Source organism: Kogia breviceps, chromosome 5, assembly GCF_026419965.1.
Source record: "Kogia breviceps isolate mKogBre1 chromosome 5, mKogBre1 haplotype 1, whole genome shotgun sequence".
In the NCBI taxonomy this organism is placed as follows: Eukaryota; Metazoa; Chordata; class Mammalia; order Artiodactyla; family Physeteridae; genus Kogia; species Kogia breviceps.
Window position 1 is genome coordinate 12,425,958 of NC_081314.1, and position 14,360 is coordinate 12,440,317.

The 14,360-nt window shown below is 43.2% G+C and overlaps 1 protein-coding gene across 23 annotated transcripts in view; it reads left to right on the top strand.

Annotated features, from left to right (window-relative positions):
• The first annotated feature begins 8,634 nt into the window (after positions 1-8,634).
• The window catches only part of TFDP2 (transcription factor Dp-2), a 174,376-nt gene continuing 168,650 nt past the window's right edge, over positions 8,635-14,360 (top strand). For 17 of the 23 annotated variants that reach the window (XM_067033665.1, XM_067033658.1, XM_067033648.1 and 14 more), the window contains exon 1: positions 8,649-8,984. The gene's annotated coding sequence lies outside the window, so the exon portion shown is untranslated. Of the gene's footprint in view, positions 8,985-14,360 lie in introns of all 23 variants that reach the window. The other 6 variants (XM_059064949.2, XM_067033649.1, XM_067033678.1 and 3 more) reach the window with 4 other exon arrangements.

The following is a 14,360-nucleotide window of genomic DNA, read 5'->3' on the forward strand; positions in this document are numbered from 1 at the left end:
TTAGTGTTTCTCTGTTCGTTGCTTCACATCCTCACACATAAATAGCAACATTCCGATGATGATGGCAGAGGATTCAGTCAGACAATCTGGATTCCATTCCCTGACCAAAGGGGAGCCCATGGTTCATTCTGTAGTAGGGATTTTGAAGGATGATAAACATTCAATTATTTGAAGAAAGGAAGGGGTATGGTTTTGATTTTATTGTTGTTCAAAGTCATATTAGTCTAATGAGGAGGACAAGGAAGGGGCAGGTATGTGGAGCTGACTTTTCTGAAATGTATGTGACTATAAATTGTATTAAATATTATAAAATTATTTTTAGGGAATTCGCTGGCAGGCCAGTGGTTAGGACTCCGTGCTTTCACTGCCAAGGGCCCGGGTTCAATCCCTGGTCAGGGAACTAAGATCCCACAAGCCGTGCAGTGTGGCCAAAAATATACATATATATATCTGTGTGTATATATGTATATATATGTGTATATATGTATATATACATATATGTGTATATATATGTATATATACGTATATATGTGTATATATATATATATATATATATATATATATGTAAAGAATCTGGCTATGTAAAAGAAATTGTAGGAAAAAAATAAATGAGGTTGATAGGGACTAATAGTGGATTCTTTGCTATTTAGAAACAACCCACTAGGATGTGGAGATTGTAAGGCAAATACCTTAGATTTGCTAAATTACCCCTCCCTCTTCCCCGCCACTTGGGCAAGGTTATTAGCCACCAGATCCCAGGGAATTCTCATATTCTTTAACCCAGCCTACAGCGTTGTCCTGTCTCTCCCAGAAGGTCCTGTCTCTGTCAGCATCCCAGTTTCATCACCAAACTCTGTCAAGAACTCTGGAGAAGAGTTTGAAGTTTTTCTGTACTTGGAAGCTAACCAGTTAGCCTCTCACAGCTCCATGGATACTGGCAGCAGATATGAGAGACTCCTGGGTCAGAGACTAAAGACTTTATTACTCATGACATAGCAAACATCATAATCTTCATATTTGCATTGGTTTCCTTTGCCTCTTAACTCCTGTGTGGATTGTCCGGGTTGATGCTGTGCACACAGTGGGTTTGCAGGACAGCTAAGCTATCTCGAGCTTAGGAAACTTGAGTCTTTTGTAATGGGCTGCAAGTAAGTGTGCCTGATGCTTGCTCCAGAGGAAATAATTTTTATTATATTGGACAGGAAACAAAACTGCCCTCTACTCTGGAGGGAGACACTATCTCTATTTTACAACAGAGGCCTCAGTACCTCTGCTTACCAGACAAGCAGAAACAAGAAAGCCGTGTAGAATTGCCTGCCAACAATAAATTCATTATCTTGATTGTGGGAATACTTTCATGGGTATATACATATGTCAAAACTCATCAAGTGGGCTTCCCTGGTGGCGCAGTGGTTGAGAGTCCGCCTGCCGATGCAGGGGACATGGGTTCTTGCCCCGGTCCGGGAAGATCCCACGTGCCGCGGAGCGGCTGGGCCCGTGAGCCATGGCCGCTGAGCCTGCACGTCCGGAGCCTGTGCTCTGCAACGGGAGAGGCCACAACAGTGAGAGACCCACGTACCACAAAAAAAAAAAAAAAAAAAAAAAAACCAACTCATCAAGTTACTCACTTTATGCATAGTTTATTGAGTGTCAGTTTCACCTTAATACAACAGGAGGGAACAAGTCTTGCTACTTAGATATGTTGTTGGGACCAGGAGCCTCCGTGTCACCAGAGTGCTTTTCAGAAGAGCAGAACTTCAGGCTTCATACCACATGTACTGAAACAGAATCTGTGTTTTAATAAGATCCACCAGTATTTAGGTTTTTTTTTAAATTGAAATATAGTTGATTTCCACTATTTAGCTTTTCAGCTTTTTATTTTGAAATAATTTTAGACTTAAAGAGAAGTTGTAAAAGTAGTACACAGAGTTCTCCTTTCCCCCAGCTTCTCCTAATTAACATGTCACTTATAGAACCATAATATAACTACTCAAAATGGGAAATTCACATTGATACAGTAGTATAAACGAATCCACAGGCCTTACTTGAATTTTGTCAGTTTTCCAACTCTTGTCCTTTTTCTGGTCCAGAATTCAATCCAGGATCCCATTTAATTGCATTTAATTTTCATGTCTTCTTACTCTCCTCCAATCTGTGATAGTTCCCTAGTCTGTCTTTCTTTCATGACCTTAACATTTTTTAAGAAGACTGGCAGTTATTTTATAGAATGTCCCTCAGTTTGGGGTGGCCTGATATTTTCTTGTGATTAGGTTAAAGTTCTGAATTTTTGTTAGAATCCTGCAGAAGTGATGTCCGTGGCCTTAGTGCATTCTATCAGGAAGACATCAATATGTCTTATTATTGTTGTTAACCTTGATCCTTTGATTAAGGGGGTGCCTGCCAGGTTTTTCCATTGTAAAAGTACTATTTTCCCCTCTGTAGTTAAGTATCTTGTGAGGAAATACTTAAAAAAAATTTTTTTGTTGGAGTATAGTTGCTTTACAATGTTGTGTTAGTTTCTGCTGTACAGCAAAGTGAATCAGTTATACATATACATATACCCACTCTTTTTTAGATTCTATTCGCATATAGGTCATTGCAGAGTACTGAATAGAGTTCCCTGTGCTATACAGTAGTTTCTCATTAGTTATCTATTTTATATATAGTAGTGTGTATATATCAGTCCCAATCTTCCAATTCATCCCACCCAGGAGATACTTTTAGACCATGTAAATATCCTGTTTTCCCATCACACTTTCACTCACTAGTTTTTAGCATCCCCGGATGCTTCCTGTCTGCAACAATCATTCCTGTAATATTTGCCTAATAATGGTGATTTTCTATTTCTATTATGTCTTTACATTTATTCATGGAATTCTACAGTAAGGAAGAGTTGTTGCCTGTCCTCCATTTATTATCCAATTATTTATATCAGTATTGGTCATCTCTTGCCCCACTTCACATCCTCTTAGCCCACTTTTTTTTTTTTTGCGGTACGCGGGCCTCTCACTGTTGTGGCCTCTCCCGTTGCGGAGCACAGGCTCCGGACGCACAGGACCAGCGGCCATGGCTCACGGGCCCAGCCGCTCCGCAGCATGTGGGATCTTCCCGGACCGGAGCACGAACCCGTGTCCCCTGCATCCGCAGGCGGATTCTCAACCACTGCGCCACCAGGGAAGCCCTTAGCCCACTTTTTGATTCCAGTTGTAGCAACCAGCTGCCCAAGTGTAATCTGACAGCATCTTATTCTACCATATCTCTGGTTTTATGAGCTGGGATTTCTCTGCCTCCCAGCTTGGAATACTCATTTGAACTCATTCTGTCATTTTTCACCCATGGTCAAGCCTGGAATGCTAGAGAGTTGACACCATATGGGTAATGTTTAAACAATGGGGACAGGAGCCAGTGTGTAAATATGCTCCTCTGTATTAGTTAGCAGATGTAATAGTTTGTCTCTGCTAATCCCAACTTCCCACTCCATCCCTCCCTCTTGGCAAACGCAAGTCTGTTCTCTATGTCTGTGAATCTGTTTCTGTTTTGTAGATTTTGTGTCGTATTTTAGATTCCACATATAATTGATGTCATATGATATTTGTCTTTCTCTCTAACTTCCTTCACTTAGTACGATAATCTCTAGGTCCATCCATGTTGCTCCAAATGGCATTATTTCGTTCTTTTTTATGGCTGAGTGATATTCCATTGTATATATGTACCACATTTCTTTATCCATTCTTCTGACAATGGACATTTAGGTTGTTTCCATGTCTTGGCTATTGTAAATAAGTGCTGCTATGAACATAGGGGTGCATGTATCTTCTTGAATTATAGTTTTTCTGGATATATGCCCAAGAGTGGGACTGCTAGATCATATTATCATTATGTCTTATACCTCACATATAATTTATACTTTTAGGATAAATGAGATATTTGTCTTAAAATAATTTTAGGTTTGATATTAAGAAAAGTTTACTTCTATTAATGGTGACTGTGAAATCTTTCCACTGCCTGAACCAAGTCATTTCAGAAATGAACGGAGGAGAAAGCTGTGTCCCTCACTGAGGAAATTCCAAGGCTTTGATTCCACGCTGCAGTTTAATGTGAGTAAACTGCACATAATAGGACTGTCTTTGGAAGACAAGGCCTTGCTTTAACACACTTTTCACTTAAGTGTTATTTCTTTTGTCTGTCACTGGATGGATTGGGTGTGAAAACAGGATGCTTTTTTTTTTTTTTTTTTTTTTTGCGGTATTTGGGCCTCTCACTGTTGTGGCCTCTCCCGTTGCGGAGCACAGGCTCCGGACGCGCAGGCCCAGCGGCCATGGCTCACGGGCTCAGTTGCTCCGCGGCATGTGGGATCTTCCCGGACCAGGGCACGAACCCGTGTCTCCTGCATCGGCAGGCGGATTCTCAACCACTGCGCCACCAGGGAAGCCCAGGATGCTTTTTAAAAAGTCATCTGGGGCTTCCCTGGTGGTGCCCTGGTTGAGAGTCCGCCTGCCAATGCAGGGGACATGGGTTCGTGCCCCGGTCCGGGAAGATCCCACGTGCCGCGGAGCAGCTGGGCCCGTGAGCCATGGCCGCTGAGCCTGCGCGTCCGGAGCCTGTGCTCCACAACGGGAGAGGCCACAACAGTGAGAGGCCCGCGTACCTCAAAAAAAGAAAAAAAAAAAAAAATCTGCAGGATTTCCCTGGTGGTGCAGTGGTTAAGAATCTGCCTGCCAATGCAGGGAACATGGGTTCGAGCCCTGGTCCGGGGAGACCCCACATGCCGCGGAGCAGCTAAGCCTGCACGCCACAAGCCCTGAGCCCATGTGTCACAACTACTGAAGCCTGCACGCCTAGAGCCCGTGCTCCACAACAAGAGAAGCCACCGCGATGAGAAGCCCGCGCACCACAGCGAAGAGTAGCCCCTCCTCACCACAACTAGAGAAAGCCTGCATGCAGCTATGAAGACCCAATGCAGCCAAAAATAAATAAATTAAATAAATAAATAATAAGTTTATTTTTAAAAAAGTCATCTGCAACTACAAAAGTCTAGACAACTACGGATTTTGGGGAATGGTAAAAAGGTGTCACTAAGGTCCTTGTCACTCAAACTGTGGTGTTTGGTGAAGCAGCACCAGCACCAGTTGGGAGTTTGTTGGAAATGCAGACTCTACCCCACTCTGAGGTGGGGTACCTCAGACCTGAAGATCTAGAGTCTGAATTTTAATAAGATCTCTAAGTGATTCCTGGGCACATTAAAGTTTGAGAGACACTGGTCCAGGAGCACTATAACATTTTTTTTTTTTTTTTTTTTTTGTGGTATGCGGGCCTCTCACTGTTGTGGCCTCTCCCGTTGTGGAGCACAGGCTCCGGACGCGCAGGCTCAGCGGCCATGGCTCACGGGCCCAGCCGCTCCACGGCATGTGGGATCTTCCCGGACCGGGGCACGAACCCGTGTCCCCTGCATCGGCAGGTGGACTCTCAACCACTGCGCCACCAGGGAAGCCCTAGGAGCACTATAGCTACGCCTCTAGAAAGCAGCCTCCAGCCTCAGGAGAGGGGCAGCACAGGGAAATTCCTCAGGTTTAACTCTAGCAGATCTGTCTCTTTCATGGCCGTCTGTTTGTTGCCCCGCATATACAAGTAGATACTTTATTTATGCTCGTCTCCTCTTTCCAACGTGCTAGGCTGTGGCACTCTCATCCATTCAATAAAAACTTAACCTGGAGTCTGTCATACAGAGTGAAGTAAGTCAGAAGGAGAAAAACAAATACCGTATGCTAACACATATATATGGAATCTAAGAAAAAAAATGTCATGAAGAGACTAGGGGTAGGACGGGAATAAAACACAGACCTACTAGAGCATGGACTTGAGGATATGGGGAGGGGGAAGGGTAAGCTGTGACGAAGTGAGAGAGTGGCAGGGACATATATACACTACCAGACGTAAAACAGATAGCTAGTGGGAAGCAGCCACATAGCACAGGGAGATCACCTCTGTGCTTTGTGACCACCTAGAGGGGTGGGATAGGGAGGGTGGGAGGAAGGGAGACACAAGAGGGAAGAGATATGGGAACATATGTATATGTATAACTGATTCACTTTGTTGTAAAGCAGAAACTAACGCACCATTGTAAAGCAATTATACTCCAATAAAGATGTTAAAAAAAAAACACCCCAAAACCAAAAAAAAAAAAAATTTACTGAGCTTCCCTCAAGCACCGAGGATAATGTAGTGAATAGAATGGCATAGATCTGAATCGCAGGGAGCTTACAGTCTAACAGGATACAGGTACTAAATGAGTAATCACAAGTTTGATGAATGTTAGAAAGACAAACAGTTTTATGGGCAAGGAGCTGGAGATGGGGAGTCAGAGGAAGCTTTTCTGGAGAGAGTGTTGTTTCAGCTTAGATGAGAAGGCATGTGTAGATGAGGTGTGGATGAACTGGGAGATTGTTCTAAGCACAAGGAACACCCATGAATGAAGCTCTTTGGACATTTACGTGTGTATTTCCAATGCCTTGCACTGTTGGTGGCATACAATAAGTGCTTAATAAGTGTTTGCCAAATCAGTAAGTGTTCTGTCGTGTTTCAAACATCTACTCTCTTGCTTGGGAGATAGTGGAAGCTTTATTTTCCTTTTCAAAGGAAATCAGATCTTTTAATGGGGAAATGAGAAGGAAGAGAGAAAGCTGACTGTTGTGCAAATTGCTAAATTGGAACTGTGAGTGGGAATGAAAAATTGATTTACATGAATTTTCCTCCCTGAAGCAACTTGACAATTTATTCTGTTCTGGGGAATTTTCAGTTTTTGGCTGGAAAAACCAAGCTGTTCCTTATTCTGAATTTCTTGGCCTGCTGTGAAACTAGCATTTTGTGTCTTTTACAGCATACCCTGATTAGGTCATGGAAATTCACAGCCAGATCAAACCAGTATATGGAAAATTTGAAACTTGCACTGCCCATTTTACTTCATGGCGTTGGAAGGTGTTATGAAACATTGACTTTTAAATCATTCTTTTCAAAAGCACTATTATCAAATTATCATAATAATCGCCATCATTTATTGAACACTTACTATATGTATTACATAGCAAAATCCTCAGATTAACTCTACGAGTCATATGAAAATTGCCAAATATTAACAATTTCATGTGGTTTAACTTAATATTATCTTCCGACTCTCACCTTAAAAATTTACAAAGAGGTTAGAGAATCCCTGATTGCCATAGTCTTACTCCAAAATTTAGCACTGAGTTGCCTTCATAGATAAAGAGATTCCGAGGTACAGTTCCTTAATAACATCCACTTCTACTCCCTCCCCCATTAGCCCAAGCACAGCTCTGCATCTACTTCTACTTGGACAGTTTACACTTTGACCTGAGGTGGTTAACAATCCATCTCTCCTGCTAGACTGAGCTCCTTGAGGATGGAGGTTTCGTCTGTTTTCCTCATTTTTGTATCTTTGTGCTTACGATGTTTGAAAAGTATTTAAGTTGAAACCACAAAATTTCTGTGGAAGCTAAATAAATCTTATTGATTTGTTATTGAAAAATGCAAGGTAATGACTCCGTTGGGGCTTCTGCATTTTAGAATGAGTCCAAGGAGACTGCATTCGGCATTCTTGACCACCTAGGACTTTACGTACAATTATGCAGAAATTATCTCTCCACTCCACCCCAGAGAAAGGTCCAAAGGTGCTTTCTCACCTCCCCCTGTTCCTTAGGTATTTATTTAAATGGCGCCTTTCCTGCTGCCTTCAGTGAGTGCCTTCCTGAGCACTCTATTTAAGACAAGCCATCCCTCAAACACCTTCTCTGCTACATATTTCCCCCAAAGCATGTCCCAGCACGTAACATAGCTTATATTTTGTTTATTTCTTTTGCATATTGCCCTTCCCACCCCACTAAAATGTAAGCTCACACATGGCTTTCAGATAGGCACAAAATGTATTAATACTGAACTAAATGGACAGGTATTTGGGGGGTGGGAGCCGCGATATTCTCTTCAGCTTCCACGTGACATGGTGACCTGGCCCGGTTTGGATCTTACTTGCCTGCGTACTGTAGAAGCCACATGCCCAGCGGTCTCTAACCCCTGTGTGAATAATTTACCGCATACTCGTCCCCACACGTGGCCTCAATCACTTGTCCGCAAGCCCCTCCATGCTGCTGCCCCGGAGGTGACCCATCAAGTGACTGGGGACGGAGCTGTGCTTGGGAACTAGGGATGACCTAGTTCCTCCTTTTCTAAGAGAGATGGGGGTTTTCCTGCTTGGGGCCGGGGGGATGGGGGTGGATGGAAAAGTCAAGATTCCCACCCAAGCCGGGGGGGGAAGGGGCGGGGAAGGGTGTGTCTATAAATTTTAGGCCTCAGGCCTGTAGCCTGCTCCGGAGGGGGCTGGGGAGCCGCGTTGGCGAGATCCCTGCGGGGGACCCACTGAGAACCTCCAGTGGACAACCCTGGCACTCGGCAGAGTGCCTGCCACCCCGCTGCTACACCTCGCTGCCCCCTCCTCTCTTTGGGAAGCCTCGGGGCGGGGTTTGTTTACTCCTCGCACGCACCGCAGGCCTGGCCAATCCGTGGAGAGAGGCGCCGTACGTCATTCATCCCGAGGGCCAATCGGCGCTCACCGTGCTGCTCCGCCGCCAAAGCTCGCGCGGGGGAAGCGGGGCAGTGGCTGGGCCGGGCGAGGGCGGACGAAACCGCCAGCGGTCTCGGCTGCAGCTGCCGCCGCTGCTCGGTACGCGGGCGCGCCCTGACCCTTCCTCTTTGGGCAGGCTCAGGGGCGCGCGCGCGGTCGGCGTCCCAGGACCTCGAACTCCAGGGCCTTGACTGGGCAGGCCGCGGATCGCCCAGGCTGTCCGGCGTGTGAGTCGGCCGGGATCCGGCCGCCGCCAGCCGCGGGCGCCACTGGAGCGGCGGCGCCCGAAGACGCGCCCCAGGCTCGAAGAACAGCCCTGCTCGGTCCCCTCGTTCTCTGCAGCCAAGCGGCGGTAAGGTTCAGGGTGCGGGCGCGAGCCCCGTACCTAGGGCCTCTGGACCCGGCCCGGCGTGTTCCTGGGCAGGTTCCCTTCCCTGCGCCTCCGGGCCCCCTTGTCACCCCGAGTCCCATCTGTTTATTCCCACGCATTCTTCCAGGCCTGGCCGAGTAACCCTTGAGTGTCTGGGGAAGAGTCGGAAACCGGAGACCGCCCCTCCCCCCCCCCCGGCCCAGCCACACACAGACACACAGCAAATTGGGGGAGGTACGGTCCCTGAGTCACGCCTAGTGGAAGAGAGGAAGGGCTGCTTTCTACTTTCTCGGTATCTTCAGGGGAGAAGCATGGCTTCTAAGTCTGGTTTTCCATCTCTACCAGGTGTATTTCAGAGTTACAAAGCCTCGTGCGCTTGGAAGAGCCTCGTGGCCTGTATAAGGGAACTTTTCTCTCAAGTAGAGGGTCACTTTTGGGGCCCAGACTCCTTTGAGAAATTCCGGAGAGCCAAGGTCTCTCTCCACAGAAAAGGGTAAAGATTTTTATAGGCTCTTGCAGGGAGACAGTGCAAGTGAGGGAATGAGTGCTCAGCCTCTGGTACCAGTCTCTGTTACCTGGCGTTGTGTGGTCTCAGTTTCTTCATCTGTAAAATAGTATCCACCTATTGAGGGTGTTGCCAGGAGGAAATGGACTAATCGGTGTAACCATTTGGAACAAAGCTCACCTCATATTAATTGCCCTGCCCTGCATGAGTTAAGCATTTAATCGACCCCCGTGAATGATGGTTTAGAAAAGTTCCCTGTATTGTTTCTCCTTTTCGTTGAAACAGTTAACAGGCTCATCCCTTTCCGTATTCACTGCTGAAGCGCCCTTTGAGCCTTTGAAAACTTTTCCTCATTCTGGCTCTGAGGGCTCAGACTCCCTGTCCCACTTCTTGGCTCTCTTTTTAGTAACTCAGTAGCTCATTCCCTTCCTTCCCCTTTCTCCCCCAAATCTTAGTGTTGTGTTTTTTCATTTGACTTCTATAGCCTAATTTTTTTCTGGGCCACTTTTCTCTTAATGGCTTGAAATCATCTTCACCTAATAGATATAGTTGAGGTTATTCATCTGTCCTCTGTACGGTGTAATCATGACCCTACCTCTGTAAAAAATTATACAGGAAATAATTTAGTTGATCTGATATTGCATGTTGCTTTTCCATTTCATTGGTTGGCCTATAATTTAGCTAAAGCTTTATCACTATCCTGTTACTGTAATAAATCTTTAATGGCAGTGTCCATTCTCAAGTAGCACCCGGAGAAAAATCAAATGCCTAGACCCTGAATTCTGTCACACTTCTGTGCTGGCTCTTGATGCATTTGTTATTTATTAGAACATCTTGTGCCTGGAACTAGAGTCTAGTCTCATGGCAGACATGGTGTCTGTAGCCCTGTTCTGGCAGTACAGATGCAGTTTCAGCAATGTGGTGCTTATGTTTAATAAACGCCCAAGACTTATTAAACTCTTATTTTTGAGTTCTCTTTATGTCTAGTTGTTTAATTAAGAGGGAAAACAGAATTTTCAAGTGTTTAATACTTCACGTTACCATTTTGTGATCACGTACCTTTCCCCCCAACTCTTGGAAATGTGTCGTCCAACTGGCACCTTCAAGTTTTTCCCTTGCAAACAAAATTCTTAACTGTGAGCTATGTCCCCTCAATACAACTTGAAATTGGGTGCACCGATATGTTTATCCTTAATATGGAAAGCATTTGTGGATGGAAATTATACATTAAAACACAACCTGAAGGATTCAAAGGTTGTTTTTTGTAATTAGGAATTGAAATGTGAATATGAATTTGCTTTTTTTTAGCATTATAGAAAGACTGGCTTTGTTTTCTTGATGTTGATATTTTATTTTTTATGCATAATGCATGAGTCATATATTTACATTGCACTTCACCGTTTTTATTTATTTACTTTTTTAACGTCTTTATTGGCGTATAATTGCTTTACAGTGGTGTGTTGGTTTCTGCTTTATAACAAAGTGAATCAGTTATACATATACATATGTTCCCATATCTCTTCCATCTTGCCTCTCCCTCCCTCCCACCCTCCCTATCCCACCCCTCTAGGTGGTCACAAAGCACCAAGCTGATCTCCCTGTGCTATGTGGCTGCTTCCCACTAGCTATCTGTTTTACGTTTGGTAGTGTATATATGTCCAGGCCACTCTCTCACTTTGTCACAGCTTACCCTTCCCCCTCCCCATATCCTCAAGTCCATGCTCTAGTAGGTCTATGTCTTTATTCCCGTCTTGCCCCTAGGTTCTTCATGACATTTTTTGTTCTTAGACTCCATATGTATGTGTTAGCATACGGTATTTGTTTTTGTCTTTCTGACTTACTTCACTCTGTATGACACACTCCAGGTTCATCCACCTCACTACAAATAACTCAATTTTGTTTCCTTTTATGGCTGAGTAATATTCCATTGTATACATGTGCCACATCTTCTTTATCCATTCATCTGTCAATGAACACTTAGGTTGCTTCCATGTCCTGGCTATTGTAAATAGTGCTTCAATGAACATTGGGGTGCATGACTCTTTTTGAATTATGGTTTTCTCAGGATATATGCCCAGGAGTGGGATTGCTGGGTCATATGGTAGTTCTATGTTTAGTTTGTTAAGGAACCTCCATACTGTTATCCATAGTGGCTGTATCAATTTACATGCCCACCAACAGTTCAAGAGGGTTCCCTTTTCTCCACACCCTCTCCAGCATTTCTTGTTTGTAGATTTTTTGATGGTGGCCATTCTGACCGGTGTGAGATGATATCTCATTGTAGTTGTGATTTGCATTTCTCTAATGATTAATGATTTGAGGGCTTCCCTGGTGGCGCAGTGGTTGAGAGTCCGCCTGCCGATGCAGGGGACACGGGTTTGTGCCCCGGTCCGGGAGGATCCCACATGCCGCGGAGCGGCTGGGCCCGTGAGCCATGGCCGCTGAGCCTGCGCGTCCGGAGCCTGTGCTCCGCAATGGGAGAGGCCACAACAGTGAGAGGCCCGTGTACCACAAAAAAAAAAAAAAAAAAAATGATGTTGAACATTCTTTCATGTGTTTGTTGGCAATCTGTATATCTTCTTTGCAGAAATGTTTATTTAGGTCTTCTGCCCATTTTTGGATTGGGTTGTTTGTTTTTTGATATTGAGCTGCATGAGCTGCTTGTAAATTTTGGAGATTAATCCTTTGTCAGTTGCTTCATTTGCAAATATTTTCTCCCTTTCTGAGGGTTGTCTTTTGGACTTGTTTATGGTTTCCTTTGCTGTGCAAAAGCTTTGAAGTTTCATTAGGTTCCATTTTTTTATTTTTGTTTTTATTTCCATTTCTCTAGGAGGTGGGTCAAAAAGGATCTTGCTGTGATTTATGTCATAGAGTGTTCTGCCTATGTTTTCCTCTAAGAGTTTGATAGTATCTGGCCTTACATTTAGGTCTTTAATCCATTTTGAGTTTATTTTTGTGTATTGTGTTAGGAGTGTTCTAATTTCATACTTTTACATGTACCAGTCCAGTTTTCCCAGCACCACTTATTGAAGAGGCTGTCTTTTCTCCACTGTATATTCTTGCCCCCTTTATCAAAGATAAGGTGACCATATGTGTGGGGGTTTATCTCTGGGATTTCTGTCCTATTCCATTGATCTATATTTCTGTTTTTGTGCCAGTACCATACTGTCTTGATTACTGTAGCTTTGTAGTACAGTCTGAAGTCAGGGAGCCTGATTCCTCCAGCTCCATTTTTCGTTCTCAAGATTGCTTTGGCTATTCGGGGTCTTTTGTGTTTCCATATAAATTGTGAAATTTTTTGTTCCAGTTCTGTGAAAAATGCCAGTGGTCGTTTGATAGGGATCGCATTGAATCTGTAGATTGCTTGGGGTAGTAGAGTCATTTTCACAATGTTGATTCTTCCAATCCAAGAACATGGTATATCTCTCCATCTATTTGTATCATCTTTAATTTCTTTCATCAGTGTCTTATAATTTTCTGCATACAGGTCTTTTGTCTCCTTAGGTAGGCTTATTCCTAGATATTTTATTCTTTTTGTTGCATGGTAAATGGGAGTGTTTTCTTAATTTCACTCTCAGATTTTTCATCATTAGTGTATAGGAATGCCAGAGATTTCTGTGCATTAATTTTGTATCCTGCACCTTTACCAAATTCATTGATTAGCTCTAGTAGTTTTCTGGTAGTGTCTTTAGGATTCCCTCTGTATAGTATCATGTCATCTGCAAACAGTGACAGCTTTACTTCTTTTCCGATTTGTGTTCCTTTTATTTCTTTTTCTTCTCTGATTGCTGTGGCTAGAAGTTCCAAAACTAGGTTGAATAAGAGTGGTGAGAGTGGGCAACCTTGTCTTGTTCCTGATCTTAGTGGAAATGGTTTCAGTTTTTCACCATTGAGGACGATGTTGTCTGTGGGTTTGTCATGTATGGCCTTTATTATGTTGAGGAAAGTTCCCTCTATGCCTACTTTCTACACGGTTTTTTATCATAAATGGGTGTTGAATTTTGCTGAAAGCTTTCTCTGCATCTATTGAGATGATCATATGGTTTTCCTCCTTCAATTTGTTAATATGGACTTCACCATTTTTAAAGTCTGTTTAGGTATTTGGAAGTTCTTAGAATGTGGTGAGGAAACAGTGTAAGCCAAAATTAAATTCATGGCAAAACTAGTGAAGTAGAACCCAGTATTCTGACTTCTAGTCCATTGTTTTTTAGTTTGTCAACCTTAACAATTATCCGGGACTAAAAGATGAGAAGGGAGAGTTTAAGATGAAGTCTTAAAGGCAGAGGGGGAAACTTTCTAACTTGGGCATTAAATATTAGATATTGAGTAGTATATTAGCACCTCATTTTTTAATCTTTAAACTTAGGTATGTTTCTTTTAAAGATGAAATAGTAAGCCATTATTACTTACAGTCAGAACTTATAGTCAGTTTACATTGTCACTTGGCAAACTTGATTTCACTTTTTTTCTGAACTTGTCATCATATTTTAAGCTCTTATTGCAACGTATATCTTAATGTGTCTTAGAGGAAACTAGAAAGCATGAAGTTCAGTGCTTTCTAGATCATAAAGTTTTAAAGTGTAATCAGTTTTAAAGATTATTAAATATATTTGCCTCTTCATACTTGAATCTTTTCTGTTTTAATCTGGGATAAATGATTCTAAGGATGGGGCATGAATACATTTAAAAGTAGATTTGTGAACCCTTGGAAATTTTATGTGCATTTGTATATTTTTCTGGAGAGAAGATTCATAGTTTCTGAGGCAAAGATATTTGGACAACTCTAATTTTTATAAAATTATTTCTTTTACTGAACTAGAAGTTATATCTTCACTGGTTCTAGTTCTGTCCCC